We start from the raw sequence: 17144 nt of genomic DNA, 5'->3' as shown, positions 1-17144 counted from the left end.
CCAAGATCGCGCCACTGCACTACAGCATGGGCGACAGAGTGAGACTCCGTCTCAAAAAAACAGAGAGAGAGATACCCTAGATGTCTCAATTGTTGTAAATAATAATAAAATAAAAGGAGGGAGTACAAGACAAAGAAAAGAAGGGAAGACGGCGCCAAAACTTGGAAGGTTAGAAAGCAGGTGATGAAGTGGTAACTGATTTAGATAATCAAAGAAATCTAAAACCTATGCTGGCAGTAGGGGAAGCCTAAACAAGCCAATCTTTCCTGCAAAACCAGAAAGGCCCAGGTTTGAAAGACATCCGGTAGTTCTGAAAACTGGGGGTAAAGGTAAGACTGAAACAGGATTAGTTGGAAGTCTGTTAGACAAACAGTTAAACCCCAGATCCAAATGTCATACAAGACAGCTTGACCACTCTCCTTTTTTTGCCAAAGCAGGAACATTTAACTTTAAAACTAGAAATAAACGAGAATTTCTTTAACCCGTTAGAAGGCATTTAGTGGTTGCTGAGGGCTTGCTGCTGAGATAGCCTCGTCAGGACCCAAGGAGTCTTTCCCCAGCTGACAGGAATGTCGGCGGCTGACAGCTCTCAGCTGAGTCACTCTCCAGGCATTTCCCGCAGGCCAAAGAGGCTCCTCACGCAGGGCCACGCCCAGTCCCTGAGGGCCGCCCTTATCCAATGCCTCGTTGATGTGGGGCCTGAAGTCTGGCCCCTTTGCCTCAAGGTAGGTCCGTTTTGAAAGGCACGACTGCACACCAGCAAGAAACGACCAAAAAAAAAATTGTAACTTTTTAAAAGATACCATTTACAAAAATAACCAAATTTAAAATGCCAACTATGAATCTTTAAAAAGATATGCAAGCCTTTTCTGGAAAAAAGATTAAAATATTGAAAAGACATTTTAAAAGACTTAAACAAATGGATGTATATACCATATCCTTGGATTTGAAAACTCAATTATCATGTCAGTTCTTCCCATTGATATTAAACATTCAATGCAATTCCAACTAAAACACTCAAGGGCTGTTTGTGGAACTTGACAAGATGATCTAAAAATTTATGTGAAAGAGGAAAAAACAAGAATAGCCCAGATACACCTATGTCCGAAGACTAACGTGGAGGTACTTGCCCTATCAAATAACATGACTTTTTGTTTTTCTCTCTTTTTTTTTTTTTTTTGACACAGAATCTTGCTCTGTCGCCCAGGCTGGAGTGCAGTGGCACTATCTCAGCTTACTGCAACCTCCACCTCCCAGGTGGATTTTCCTGCCTCAGCCACCCAAGTGGCTGGGATTATAGGCATGCACCACCGCGCCAGGCTAATTTTTGTATTTTTAGTAGAAACAGCGTTTTGTCATGTTGACCAGGCTGGTCTCAAACTCCTGGCCTCAAGTAATCCATCAACCTCAGCCTCCCAAAGTGTTGGGATTACAGACGTGAGCCACAGCACCCAGCAAAAGCTCTTATAATTAAGATAATGTGGTACTGGCACAACATACATATAAAAATCAATAAAATACATATTAAAAATCAAAATACATATAAAAATCAATAAAAACTCTTGCAAATAAACCTGATTTACAGCAAAGCAGGCATTGTATCAAGCTACAATAGCTATGGCAGTTATGAACACGCACCACTCAGATTTCCTTTCAAGAGATAACCTGCGCCAAAGAGACTGTTGGCTGACAGCCCCTACCTGCTGTACCTTCTGCATCCGCCATGGTGTTCACATCAATGCCTTTCTCCTCGCAGACTGTTCCCAGTGACTGAACATTGTGGAAGACTGTGGAAAATTGTGGGTGTACCAGAAACAGACAATTCTTAACCAGTGAGGGACTTCTCTGGTGGACAGTCTTTACTTATGGGTGCCTCAATAGGCCTGGGCAAGACTTCCTTTTTCAGAGCTACTTCTTCCTTCCCATGCTCTTTTCACATGTGTCAGACACACATCATAACATCATGACCGTTATCCTTCACAGGTGTTTCTTCCCAATAAATCTCATACACCTCTAATTCCATCTTGATATCTGCTTTTCAGAGGAACTGAACTGACATAGTTGGTACAAGGAACAGTCCAAGAAAGCAGGCTGTAAGGTGGAGATTGGGGATAAAATCACTGACTGGCAAGGAAAACCCCATGCTGAGTGGAGAATGGGTCACAGATTGTCCCTGGCTCAAGGTAGTGGCTCGACTGCCACTATTTCACAGGTGATGACCTGGGGAAACATTCCCTGAGAAAAACAGGCTTGCCAATGCAAGAATCCAGGCATTTAAAAGATGCAGTGGGGACAACACCTGCAAAGACAGTAGCTAGTTATTACTAAGTTGAATTGAAACCCTTCAGAGTGATGAGAAACTGAGAGCAGTTAACAACTAAAGGTTAAGTATGAGAGCCAGGATGCACTTGTGGTGGTATTACTTACAAAGAGATCCTTATCACCCTGCAGTGGAAGGGAGCTCAGCTGCAGGGCAATCATAGGATTTAGAATAAGGAGCTGCAGAGGCATTTATCAGGCAAGGCAGACCTGTCACAAAAAGACCAGAGCCCTGAAACATTTGGGTGGGTAGCCCCAAGAATTCTCAGTCACCAGATTCCCAAATCGGTACCCATCTCTCCTACCATTAGGAGACTGCAGGAACCAACAAGATCTCAGTGATGCTGCTGCCTCTCCTTGCAGATCCTTCTTGCAGATCCTTCAGACCTAGAACTTCCCCAGCTGTACTGGGCTGGGATTTAACACTCGTTGTCTGCTTGTCAGCAGACAGGGAGGTAACTGTGAGGGGTTTCTGGCTGCCTTGTGGTGGAAAGCCCTCAGTAGGGTCTTCTCACGTGGGGTAAATGCTAGCTCTTAACAAGGAGTAGTGAGAGAGGGGCACTGATATCACTAAGAACTTCAGTGGTGGCTCTGTTCTGTAGGCCAGGACTGAAGGTATGAGAGGAGATCAAGCCTCCTCTATTACAGAGCTGGGCTCCTTAATTGTAATGAGCATGATGAGCCCCCAGAGTAAGAGAGACCAGGTAACTGCCAGAAACCAGGGGCCACAGTTACCCTAACAACCAGCAACGTTAAAGAAGCAGCAGAGGGGCCTTGGTTGTCAGGCAGTTGTAGAAATGATGAATACAATTTGGAGTTTCTAGGGTCCAAACAAGTAGGCACCCTACAAGGGTACTACTTAACATCTACAATCAAAACAAGTAAAGAATGGAGGAGTAGGTAGCTTAGGACAGTCGTCCCAACAAAAATTATAGTATCTTGCTCAGTTTCCAGATCTAAGCCTTTTTTTTTTTTTTAAGACAATGTCTTGCTCTGTCTCCCAGGCTGGAGTGCAGTGGCACGATCTCGGCTCACCACAACCTCCACCTCCTGGGTTCAAGTGATTCTCCTGCCTCAGCCTCCCGACTAGCTGAGATTACAGGCGCATGTCACCACATCTGGCTAATTTTTTATATTTGTGATAGACACAAGGTTTCACCATGTTGGCCAGGCTGGTATCAAACTCCTGACCTTAAGTGATTCGCCCACCTCGGCCTCCCAAAGTGCTGGGATTACAGGCATGAGCCACTGCACCCGGCCTGAGCCAATTTTTTTTTTTTTCTTTTTTTTGAAACGGAGTCTCGCTCTGTTGCCCAGACTGGAGTGCAGTGGCGCGATCTCAGCTCACTGCAACCTCCGCCTCCCGGGTTCACGCCATTCGCTCGCCTCAGCGCCCCCGCCCCAGTAGCTGGGACTACAGGCGCCTGCCCGGCTAATTTTTTGTATTTTTAGTAGAGACGCGGTTTCACCATGTTAGCCACGATGGTCTCGATCTTCTGACCTCGTGATCCGCCCGCCTCGGCCTCCCAAAGTGCTGGGATTACAGGCGTGAGCCACCGCGCCCGGACCCTATTTTTAATCTGAAACCCATTAAATGATAAAATGGCCGGGTCTCCAGGAAGAAGGACCCTGCAATTCCCCCAAGAAATATATACTGCAAAGATTCCCTCAGTCGTTGTCTAAAGGGACCTATGGTCATTTCTGTAGGAATACACTGAGGAAAGGGGAATAACCAAATATTTGAGGACTACTGAAGCGGGATCTTGGGCCATGATGTTCTTAAGCTACTAGACGATAGGATCTACTAAAACAAGGGAGTAAACCAAGAAAACAAAGATAAGAAATCTGAGAGGCAAGAGAGTTGTAGTGGCCATGAGAATGCACTTTGCAGCCCTCCAGCTACGGAGCATAACTGATCAAAGACCTTAGCTGAGGTGCTCTGAAACCCATCCCAGCCCGGAGGACAGGTTCTCAAAGGATGCAGAGCAACAAGGAAAAGGCAAAACACAAACAGAAATCCCCAGGGTGACCGGTAAAGGAAAAATTCAGCTGTGCGGCAAGCCTAGAAAGCAACCAGTCAAGACAAGTACAGAAGGAATGGCCGCAAGAAGATAAAATTGATAGGAAATCTACTAAGTTTGAGTTACTAAGAGGATGTGTGCAATCTGGAAGGGAAAGAATTAGTGATAAATTACATAGAAAACTAAACAGAAAAACCATAATTTGTATGGCAGCCAAAACAAAAATGTGAACAAGGAATAATAAATATTCATAGTATACTAGATGACAACAGCAAAAATTATATTTAGTCATAATAATGCAAATGTTAAATATTGATCTAACAAAAATTAATAAGAATTTTAGTAGGCTGGGAGAATGGGAAGTGTGAGGGAGACAGGTGGAGAATATAGTAAGAGGTTAACAGGTAATATATGAAACAAATACCAAGAATGACAAGATAAGCATGTTATTTAGAAATATGGAAGTAAATACTATATGAAAAAGCTAAAAGAATATTATTATCTAGGGAGAAGAAATGGAGAGGGATACTGCTAATCCATAATAATAAGACTTGTATTTTATGTTTAAGCTATCTGTAACTTTGATAAACTTTAAATTCAAACTAATTATTGAGCAATACATTTTTGTTGTTTTTGTTTTGTTTTTTTAAATAGAGATGGGGTCTTGCTATGTTGTTTAGGCTGGCCTTGAACTTCTGTCCTCAAGGAATACTCCCGTCTCAGCCTCCCAAAGTGCTAGATTACAAGAATGAGCTACCACACTGGGCCAAAAAACAATTAAAATGCTTTTTTTAAAGCAATGAAATTGCAACAATTTGACAATAATATGTGAATATACAGAGTTTTAAGAAATTAATAAAAGTCAAACACCACAATTAAACAAATGATTCATAAAATAACTAAAAATGTGAATAACAATGTATTGTTGAAATTTTACCTCGGATTTTAAAAAATGAAAGTTAAAAAAAAGGACACCATTTCTAGATACACACATACTCAAAAGAATTGAAAACATATATCTACACATAAACTTGTAAATAAATATTCATAGCAGCATTATTTATAATAACTAAGAAGAAGAACTAACCCAAATGTGCATCAACTGATGAATGGATAAATAAAATGTGGTATATCCACACAGTGGAATCTTATTCAGCAATAAAGAATAAAGTACTGATACATGCTACAGTATAGGTGCATCTTCAAAACATTAACATTATGCTAAGTGAAAGATACCAGTCACATATTGTATGATTCCATTTATATAAAATGTCCAAAATAGGCAAATCTACAGAAGCAGAAAATAGATTAGTGGTTGCCAGCGGCTAGTAAGAGGACATAGGGAATAACTGCTAGCGGGTATGGAGTCTACGTGAGGTTATGAAGTATTCTAAAATTAGTGGTGGTGGTTGCACAACTGTACAAATGCGTTAAAAGCCACTGAGTTTTATATACTTTATAAGGGTAAATATTATGGTATGTGTATTGTATCTCACTACAGCTGTTGTAAAAAAAAAAATCACAAAAAAATTAAAAATACAAAAATGAAATGAGAAAGGCAGAAGAAAATAGTAAGATTAAAAAAGAAAGGAACAAAAGAAAAACAAAAAAAGAATTCAAGCAAATGCATGTCATGGTTAAATGAGTGCAAAAAGTATAGAGATTTTTGTTCATGGGAGGGTCACACACTGAAATTCATGTCTCAGATTTGAACACAGTAAGTATAAGAGTCATATTCCTTTTGTTGTGAAATTTCTGTATACAAAATACTCTATTTGGCAGAATAATTGCCACCAAAAAAAGTACAAACAGCTCAAGATAGTGGATATATATATATATATATATATATATTTTAAGGCCTAGGGTTTAGAATAAAAACCTGTTACAAATCTATTTCATCAACATAGAGAAGTAGGACTGTTTTCTCCTTGGCTTGAGAAAAAAACAAAGAATAAATGGGTTTTGTTTGTCTTTTTTAAGGAAAAAAGCTATTAAAGCCACTGGCTTAGCAAGTGGATACCATATTTCTAGGAGAATCTAGCTGATCTACCATAATGCAAAATATTTCATTGTTATTTATTTAGATTGCTTTCTAAATGTATGTACTATCTGAAGTGAGTAAGGTTTTCAAACAGCTTTTTGCCAAATGAATTGGGAAGGCAAAAATAGCATCAAAGACCCAAAGATGCTTTAAGAGCATTACAAGAAAAAACTTGGAAGGTGTGCACAGCTAGGAAGCCAAGAGGAACTTTAATCCAAATAAATCATGAGCCAAAAGCATCATTTTAAATGGGTGAGAATGAAATCAGCCTCTTCCATAAAGCTAACTCATCGCTTTCCAGTTTATTTTCATGACAAGCCAGCTAAAAATTACATGAGATTTCATTGACCACATTAGTTTTTAAATTATTTTTTAGTCAGTTTTATAAGTCAGAAATAAACAAAGGTAATCTCCTCCCAGAAGCAACTGCTAAAGTATTAATCCTGTATAGTGGTTTTATTAACACATATTTGTTCTCAAAACAATTCTTAAATAGTTAATGTAACTTTTAAATAATTTGTATAACTTCATCTTTCAGCATGGATACCTAAAGAAACATCAACTAAAATGTTATTCGTTTTTGAGACAGGGACTCATTCTGTCACTCAGGCTGGAGGGTAGTAGTGTGATCTCAATTCACTGCAGCACTGACCTCCCTGGCTCAGGTAGTCTTCCCACCTCAGCCTCCCAAGTAGCTGGGACTACAGATGCCTGTATTAACCACACCTGGATAATTTTTATATTTTTTATAAAGATGGGGTTTTGCCATGTTGCCCAGGCTGGTCTCGAACTCCCAGGCTCAAGTGATTCACCTGTCTTGCACTCCCGAAGTGCTGGAATAACAGCCATGAGCCACGGCACCCAGCCAGAATATATTAAGTTTTTGGGTAAAATTCAAGCTTCCTAGTAATGAATTTTGTTGATATGCCTTTTTTTCCCCTATTAAAACAATCCAATAAAAATAACTTCAGTGAAGGTTGAATTAATATATATAATCCAACAATGAATTTTCCCCTAAAGGGAAAGATGAGAAAGCTTCAGTTAGATCTTCAGTCAGTTTTTATTGAGGACCCACCTTATGTCAAGTCCTCATAAATTAAGGTACTGCAGATAATTTTTCAGAAGTAAACAGTAGTGTGCAATCATGAGCAGCTTTTGAACAAATTACGGTAATAATTACCACGAATGACTGAATACTTACCACGTGCCAGGTACTCTCGAGGCACAGTACATGGTAATCCCATTTCATGCTCTCAAAGCCTTATAATGTAGGTAGAATATTGTCCTCTTTTAAAAAGATGAGAACAGGCCAAGTGCGGTAGCTCACGCCTGTAATCCCAGCACTTTGGGAGGCCGAGGCAAGCAGATCACTTGAGGTCAGGAGTTCAAGACCAGCCTGGCCAACATGGTGAAACCCATCTCTACTAAAAATGTAAAAATTAGCTGGGCGTGATGGCAGGCCCCTGTAGTCCCAGCTGCTTGGGAGGCTGAGGCAGAAGAATCCCTTGAACCCAGGAGGTAGGCTGAGATCACGCCATTGCACTCCAGCATGGGCAACAGAGCGAGACTCTTTCTCAAAAAAAAGATGAGAAGTGTGAAACAGAGAGAGGTCAAGAAACTTGCCCAAAGCCACACAGAAAGCATGGCAGGCTGAAGTTCAAAACCAGGAAATCTGTCCCCAGAGCACACACTCTTTCTTAACTCCTTAATGCTCCTTCTTGAAACTCAGAATGAATTTTGCTGTGGAATCACACTGTAACTATAATTAATTTCACAAGATAGTCCATAAAAGCCTGGAAACATGTCTAGACAATAGTTTATAAATACACAACTGAACTGTAATGACTACTGACCCAGTTCAGACACAGAAAGAATTGGTAACATAAGGGGTGTTTTGTCTTCTTTTAGCAGCAGCAGCTATTTACCTTGAAAAAACAGTTTTCAAACATTATAAAGCCAAATAATCCTCTAGGCAAATGAAATCTTACCTAAAATAGATTAGAGTAGAGCTTCTCTGATTTTTTCTGATTGAAGAGGGGGAGGAAAAGCCTCTTTTCTCCATTCCACAAAGTAGACCCTGAGACACTTCCAAAAAACTGCTGGATTTCAAGGAAGACAGCCTGAAAACCATTGAAGTAGACAGAAGGATTGTTATAGGCCCATTGGATCTTATTTTCCAAAAATCACAGAACAAAGTATTTTATAATGTTCTTGTAGACAAAATAGAAGAATACAGGTTGCAATACAGTACAGTTATGTGTAACAATACATCTGTCCATCTAATGGAGGGTTTTTAGTATCATGCCAGAGGACTTTGTATCGGGTCCAATTCCATTAAGCATTTTTTATCAATAAATTGGATGAAGTCCTAGAAGCTATGCCTAGGACACAAAAAGGAAAATGGTATAAAATCATCACCAAACATAGTCAAAGAATGAACTGCAAGCACTTCAGAAGTATACATTTTTTTAATGCTGAATATTTTCCACAGAAATCCTTTTTGGTGAGACCCAGAGTGCAAAATTAGACCCTTGAAGGAGTAAGGCATTCAAGACCTCATCTTATCCTTAATAAACCCAAAAGTTAACTCACCTCCATCCTGGCACAGTTAACCTTCCAGGTATGACTTCCCCCATCCACTCACCTACCCACACAAGACAGCAGTAACAGATTGCTTACGAGATCACAAAGAATGATAAAACCAAAACAACAGAAAACTAAACTTCAAAAAGTGGGCCAGGCGTGGTGGTTCATGCCTATAATCCCAGCACTTTGGGAGGCCAAGCTGGGTGAATCACTTGAGGCCAGGAGTTCAAGAGCAGCCTGGGCAACATGGCAAAACCCCATCTCTATTAAAAATACAAAAATTAGCCAGGCATGGTGGTGCGTGCCTGTAGTCCCAGCTACTCAAGAGGCTGAGGCACGAGAATCACTGAAACCCAGGAGGTGCAGATTGCAGTGAGCCGAGATGGTGCCACTGCACTCCAGCCTGGGCAACAGAGCAAGACTGTGTCAGAAAAAAAAAAAGAAGAAGAAGAAGAAAGAGGCCAGGCGTGGTGGCTCACACCTGTAATCCCAGCACTTTGGGAGGCCAAGGCGGGCAGATCACGAGGTCAGGAGATCGAGACCATCCCCCATCCTGGCTAGCACGGTGAAATCCTGTCTCTACTAAAAAATACAAAAAATTAGCCGGGCGTGGTGGCAGGCGCCTGTGGTGCCAGCTACTTGGGAGGCTGAGGCAGGAGAATGGCGTGAACCCAGGAGGTGGAGCTTGCAGTGAGCCAAGATCTTGCCACTGCACTCCAGCCTGGGCGACAGAGCAAGACTCCATCTCAAAAAAAAAAAAAAAAAAAAAAAAAAAGGAAAGAAAAGGCCAAAGTGAACGCCAAACTAAATGTTCTAGAAACAGATATTAAAACCAGTGTGAAGAGCCAAGGTGTAAAAACCAGGGAGACAGGTGATAAATGATTCATGGGTCACAATAATGTGGGCCAGATCTTCTTTTGTTTTGCATAAACTTTGCTGGATCAGCCAAGTTTAAACTTCCAACTCTGGAGTTGAAATAGACACAATTCTTTCCAAGGTATAGTAAAGTGAGTATTTTCCTGGTTAGCCCAATGGGAAATTGTAATAAGTTCCAGGCTATTCTTGAAGTGCAGAGATAGTCACATGACTGCTCTTTCGACCCCTAAGCACTCTTCCCAATATATTGATTACCAACTGACATTGGTGTCTAAAGCAATCTAATGCTTTTCTAATCTGTTTAGTTTTCCGTCTCAGATTAACAGAGCCAGATATGAGTGTGGTGTCCAAGGCATGGCATTAGCCAGCTGGTTTATGATGCCAAGAAGTGGTGGAAGATGGGGACATAGCCATGGAAGAGAGTAACTATAGTGGAAACATGTTATGGTTTGAATGTGTCCCCTAAAGTTCATGTGTTGTAACTTAACCCCCAATGCAACAGTACTGAGGGGGTGGGATCTTTAAGAGGTGATTAGGTCATGGGCCCAGAGCGATGGCTCACGGCGGTAATCCCAACATTTTGGGAGGCCGAGGCAGGCAGATCACCTGACATCAGGAGTTCCAGATCAGCCTGGCCAACATGATGAAACCCCTTCTCTACTAAAAATACAAAAAATTAGCTGGGTGTGGTGGCAGGCACCTGTAGCCCCGGCTACTTGGGAGGTTGAGACAGGGGAATTGTTTGAACCAAAGAAGTGAAGTCTACAGTGAGCTGAGATCCCACCCAGGTACTCCAGCCTGGGTGACAGAGCAAGACTCTGTCTCAAAAAGAAAGAAAAAAAAAGATGTGATTAGGTCATGATGGCTTTGCCCTCATGAGTGGATTAATGCTGTTATCTCAGCAGCAGGATCCTGTTAAAAGGATGTGTTTGGCCCCTTTCCCCCTTTCTCTCCCACTCGTGCTTTTTAGATCTTCCTCCCTTCTACTATGAGATAATGCAGCAAGAAGGCCCTTACCAGATTCCAGTGCCTTGATATTAGACTTCCCAGCCACCAGAACTGTGAGTAATACATTTCTTTTCTTTTCTTTTTTTTTTTTTTTTTTGAGACGGAGTCTCGCTCTGTCGCCCAGGCTGGAGTGCAGTGGCGCGATCTCGGCTCACTGTAAGCTCCGCCTCCCGGGTTCACGCCATTCTCCTGCCTCAGCCTCTCCGAGTAGCTGGGACTACAGGCGCCCGCCACCATGCCCGGCTAATTTTTTGTATTTTTAGTAGAGACGGGGTTTCACAGTGGTCTCGATCTCCTGACCTCGTGATCCGCCCACCTCGGTCTCCCAAAGTGCTGGGATTACAAGCGTGAGCCACTGCGCCCGGCCCATTTCTTTTCTTTATAAATTATCCAGATGGTGATATTCTGTTATAGCAAGTCATGGACTAAGAACATCATAGAGTTAGTGAATTCCACAGAAATTAAAAACCTAATCAATATCCAGTTGTTGTCTTTGTTGTTGTTTTATGGGAAGACAATTCTTGTATGTTGGAAAGAAAGATAAATGGCATCTCCCTCATTGCCCAGTAACAGTAATTCTTATTTTATTTTATTTTTTTTTTATTTTCTTTTTGAGACAGAATCTTGCTCTGTTGCACCCAGGCTGTAGCACAGTGATGCCATCTCAGCTCACTGCAACCTCCACCTCCTGAGTTCAAGCGATTCTCCTGCCTCAGCCTCCTGAGTAGCTGCGATTACAGGCGCCCATGACCACGCCCAGCTAATTTTTTTTTGCATTTTTAGTAGAGATGGGGTTTCACCATGTTGGTCAGGCTGATCTCAAACTCCTGACTTCAGGTAATCCTCCTGCCTCGGCCCCACAAAGTGCTGGGATTACAGGCGTGAGCCACCGTGCCCGGCCAGTAACAGTAATTCTATTTTGACCTTAAACTGTAAATAAAATGGAGAGGTCGGGTGAGGTGGCTCATGCCTGTAATCCTAGTACTTTGGAAGGCCAAGGCCGGAGGATTGCTTGAGCCCAGGAGGTTAAGACCAGCATGGGCAACATAGTAAGACCTCATCTCTATTCTTTATTTAAAAATAATAAATACATAAGTACCTAAATAAAATGGAGAACTAATGACCAAGATAGAAAAGACTAGAAAGTGATGGAAGAAACAGAAGTGAGAGACTGTTTTGGCCATGTTAAGTGGGTGCTGGTTAGACAACCATACAAGATGTTAAGGAGGCATTTGGAAATACACGTTTGGAAATTCAGAAAGGGGTCAAAGCCAGGGATTTTATTTTATGTTTTGGAGACAAGGTCTCACACTGTCCCCTAGGCTGCAGTGAGCGCAATCCCAGCTCACTGCAGCCTCAAACTCCTGGGCTCAAATGATCTTCCCATCTCACCTTCCTTAGTAGCTGGGACTACAAGCACATGCCACCACACCTGGCTAATTTTTTTATTTTTATTTTTATTTATTTTTAGTAGAGACGAGGTTTTGCTATGTTGCTGAGGCTGGTCTCAAGCTCCTGAGCTCAAACAATCCTCCCACCTCAGCCTCTCAAAATGCTGGGATTACAAGTGTGAGCCACTGCTGCTGGCCTCAAGCCAGAGATTTTTTAAATTGGCATGTAGATTATATTTACATTTCTGTAGTAATTGCATGGTTTACTTATACGTATGTCTTTAATCCACCGGAAATTGTAATACAATATGTGGTAGAGATTTTGTCTTTTCCAAATGGGAAAAATAACTGCCTCAGTGCAATCCTTATATTATTCCATTAATTCAACACTATCAGTACTCTCCTTACCCTCCTATGCCCAACCTCCAGAATAATGTCCAGATTTCCTGTTCTGACATTCAAAGCACTCAATTGCCTGGTCTAATTTTTTTTCCTGATCTATTTCACTGACGTTATGATTTTCCTACTGGTTTTCAAATTGTGAATAAGCCCTAGGGGCTGTGTAAAGCCCTCTCAGAGCCATCTTGGCGTGAGATAACAGAGCAAACAGGCAAGGATCCTGCCACTCATCCCACTTCAAACGCTAGAACTCTCTCTTCACCTGATTTATATGTTGATGCCTCCAAATGAGGATTTTACTGAAGAGGCCACGCGTGGTGGCTCATGCCTGTAATCCCAGCACTTTGGGAGGCTGGGGTGGGCGGATCACTTAAGGTCAGGAGTTCAAGACCAGCCTGGTCCAACATGGTGAAACCCCATCTCTACTAAAAATACAAAAATTAGCCAGGTGTGGTGGTGGGCGCCTGTAATCCCAGCATACTGGGGAGGCTAAGGCAGGAGAATCACTTGAACCTGGGAGGCAGAGGTTGCAGTGAGCCGAGCCTGTGCCACTGCACTCCAGCCTGGGCAACAGAGCCAGAGTCTCAAAAAAGGAATTTTACTGAAGAGATTCAGTTGCTTATTTATTTATTTATTTATTGAGACAGAGTCTGGCTTTGTCACCCAGGCTGGAGTGCAGTGGCACGGTCTCGGTTCACTGCAACCTCTGCCTCCCAGGTTCAAGCAATTCTCCTGCCTCAGCCTCCCAAGTCGCTGGGATTACAGGCATGTGCCACCAAGCCCAGCTAATTTTTTTTGTATATTTGGTAGAGACGGGGTTTCATCATGTTGGCCAGGCTAGTCTCGAACTCCTGACCTCAGGTGATCTGCCCACCTCCACCTCCCAAAGTGCTGGGATTACAGGCATAAGCCACCATGCCTAGCTAGATTCAGTTGCTTTAGAAAACAAACAAACAAACAAAAACCCTCTTCTCTAGACTAAATGATCCTCTCGTGCAAGTTTTACAATGCCTATTTGTCATTGATTGGGTTCCATAGGAAACAGACGTTGAGACAGAGATCTGTGCACAAGAAGTTTATGGAGGCACGCTCTCCTGTAAAGAAAGGAAGGAAGTAGGGTTATATAGAGGGAGATGTTAGAACTATGAAGCAGTTACAACAGAGATTCTAGTCAATCCTACATGTCCCAGATTGAGGCAAGGGGGCCCCGCTGTCCAGTCAATGTATTCTGATGGCCCTGGGGAGGTAGTAGCATCAATTTGGGTGAAGGAGCTCACTTTGTTTGTGCACAGTTCCTGGAAAGGGACTTAACCTTAAGCCATCCACAGACCAGGATTCCATCAGTTGAGCGAATGAGTGCCTTAGCTCTGAAGAGGGTTCCTGGTGGCACACCACAGCATCTACACCACTTCTTCGAATTTGCTCAGGCTATTGATTTTTCTCAAGGACGTTTCCTACCACCTCCGATTCCTATCGCCTCCAATTAAGCCCAGCTCAAATGCTATATCCTCCATTAAACATTTCTTGACTCTTGTCATTGTAAATAGTATTTTTCTCCTCTAAATTTCAAGCACTTTGTATTCCTCTCATGGCATTACAACACTTACCTTATTCTACCTTCCAGAAAAGCTATTTTTTACTTCAATAAATTGAGAACTTTCAGTTACTCAGGCAATAAACTAGGACCCGAGGATATAAAGTGATCAAAACAGATATGATCCTCTTCATACTTTAAACAAATAGAAGTTAAAAAGTTCACAGTAGTAAAAGAGTACATAGGATGGAAATTTACTTCAAATGAAGGTGTCAGGAAATGATTCTCTAAAGAAGTGATATGAAACCCAGTAGTAGAGAGCAGCTCAGTGAAGGGTGGTGGTAGGGATAAGGAGTGGGGTATGTGCAAGTAAGAGTGAGCAAGTCCAGGTGTGGGGGCTCACGCCTGTAATCCAAGCACTTTGGGAGGCCGAGGCAGGCAGATCACTTGAGGTCGGGTGTTCGAGACCAGCCTTGCCAACATGGTGAAATCCCATCTACACTAAAAATACAAAAATTAGCTGGGCATTGTGGCACGCACGTGTAATGCCAACTACTCAGGAGGCTGAGGAGGGGACTTGCTTGAACCCGGAAGGCAGAGGCTGCAGTGAGCCGGGATCATGCCACTGCACTCCAGCCTGGGCGACAGAGTGAGACTCTGTCTCAAAAAAAAAAAAAAAGTAAGAGAGAGCAGCAAATGCTAAACCTGACATATGTTGATCTCTTCCTACATGGCAGACACCATCTCAGGTGCAAGGGCTCCATTACTAAACAAAAGCAGAAGAAAAGTCCTTCCTCCTTAGAGCTTTCATCCTAGGAAATAAAAGAACTTAATATAACTAGAATTTAGAGAATAAAAGAGAGGGTGGTGCCAGATGGGGCTGAATGGGTAGGTAGAGGCAAGATCACTAATGGCCTGGTCAGGATTTAAGGATTTTAATGCCATAAACATGATTAGATTGTTTTTTCAACAACCTCTCTGGCTGTAGTGTACCTGTCCTGTCTCCCCTTCTGTATTTCTAGCTATTAGAAGATTGCTCTTTACCTAATATGCCTTTCAGAACATAAGGTCCCTTTGCAAATAATGGACACCAAATAAATAATAACAATGACTAACATTTGAGTGTTTTCTGTGTGCTGGGGACTGGTCTAAGCATGTTCCATGTATCAACTCATTAATCCTTACAACCCACCATGCCAGTTGGCTGGCCAAATGGAAGGAGGTTTGTTTATTTGGAGCATAGGAACCTGCACACACCTGAGAGTCTACAGATAGAGACTATGTGTACAGTAGGGGGAAGAGAGTAAGCAGTAGGTGAGAAAAAAAATCAAAATGCCACATACACAGGTCCATACACCTTTGCGTATGGAAACGCACAATTAGCTGCAAAGCTAAGAAATACATGGACAGGAAAACTGCGTGATCCTATTGCCCAAAAAAGACTGGTGTACACATTTTCATGTCTCTAAGGCCCTTATCCTATCATCACAATTATTAAAGCATATGCCTAAAGAACATGGTGAGCCGATTTAGCAAAATCACTGGGCTTTCTGAGGAACTGTTTATAATAATCTCTTAAGGCATCAACAATACCCCATCTCTCTCTCTCTGAAAAAATTAGAAACAAAAAAACCTTGGGAATGTGTTATCTGGGATCTCCAAAGAGACCTATCTGATTGAGGGACACTCCCCACACCCAGGCCCCTGATATTGCAACACACAAATGAAAAAAGACTCACCTGCAGACTCAAAGTGGCTGTGCCTCCCTGAATGAGAAGCTAGATAAACATCACACTTAAAAGAGGCACTAAGGAACAGTCACTGACTGAGCCTTACAAGTATGTTCATAGTTCCAAATGAGACGCAACATAATGAGCTGTGGCATTTTAGATGAGGAAAGGCAGATAAAGGTGTGAGGACACGATGTGCTCGCTCGTTCCTGTTAATATGGAACTTTGATCAGAATTCCATTTTATTACATGAGTGGGAAACAGCTTAATGGTCCATTTCTCCAAGCACTCCCAGTTCTTGGACTAAGTAAGCATAGATTTATCTATAGGTTTACCCATGATTTGAAAAAAACATGTAAATAATAATCAGGAGCTATCCCCTTCCCATTAGAGTACTAGTTCTGCTTATCAATTTCTCTAACTAGACCCCCTACTTTGTCTCTTTAGCATTTTCCTCCATCTCAGGCAATAGTTACAGCCCCTCACTGGGTCTTAGCCACCCGCCAATGTCCGCCCCAACCCCTTGGTGCTGGAGGCATGGCAGATTGATTTGAGCAGTAAGTTGGGGTACATTGCTTTGTAACATTTCATGAACTTTGTTTAAACAAGAGTAAACCAAAAACAGGATTTTGCAATAAAAAGTATTTTTATAGAAACCAAACAAAGACTAACATAAGTTGTACCCAGCCATTAGGAAGGCAAAGAAACTGCTTTTCTTGACAGCCCTAGAAAGCTTTAAATTAATGTCAAAGACAGGAGTCCTGTCACAGAACAGAAAGACACGTTCCAGCCCCTACTTGTTTATATCTTCCTGGGGCCGTAACTGCACCCCCACCCTATCCCCCTCCGCCCCACCCCCACACTAGCTGTCTTCCAGAAACAAAAAAACAGTCCAATTTAACCCTTTCCCTTACCACAGAGCCTTTTAACTGTCAGCAGATATATTAATTGCATCATGAACCACAGGCTGCTTCTGAGCTAAACAAAGTAAAAGTTAATAAGGAAATAATAATATTTATTTAGTCAGCACACACCCGGCACTGTGATAAGCACATACAGACGTTTCCTCAACACTTCTTACAACAACCAGATGAGGAAACTGTGACAAAGAAGGTAACTGGCCAATTACCTTTATACAACCAGTAAGTGACAAGGTAAAGAGCAGATCTGCTTCCCCATAAAATCTAAGTTTTAACTATAGCTAAAAGCTGTAAGTTAAATTTATACATAACATCTCTA

This window comes from Nomascus leucogenys, chromosome 15 (assembly GCF_006542625.1).
Source record: "Nomascus leucogenys isolate Asia chromosome 15, Asia_NLE_v1, whole genome shotgun sequence".
NCBI lineage: Eukaryota > Metazoa > Chordata > Mammalia > Primates > Hylobatidae > Nomascus > Nomascus leucogenys.
Note: the sequence above shows the minus strand (reverse complement) of the source record.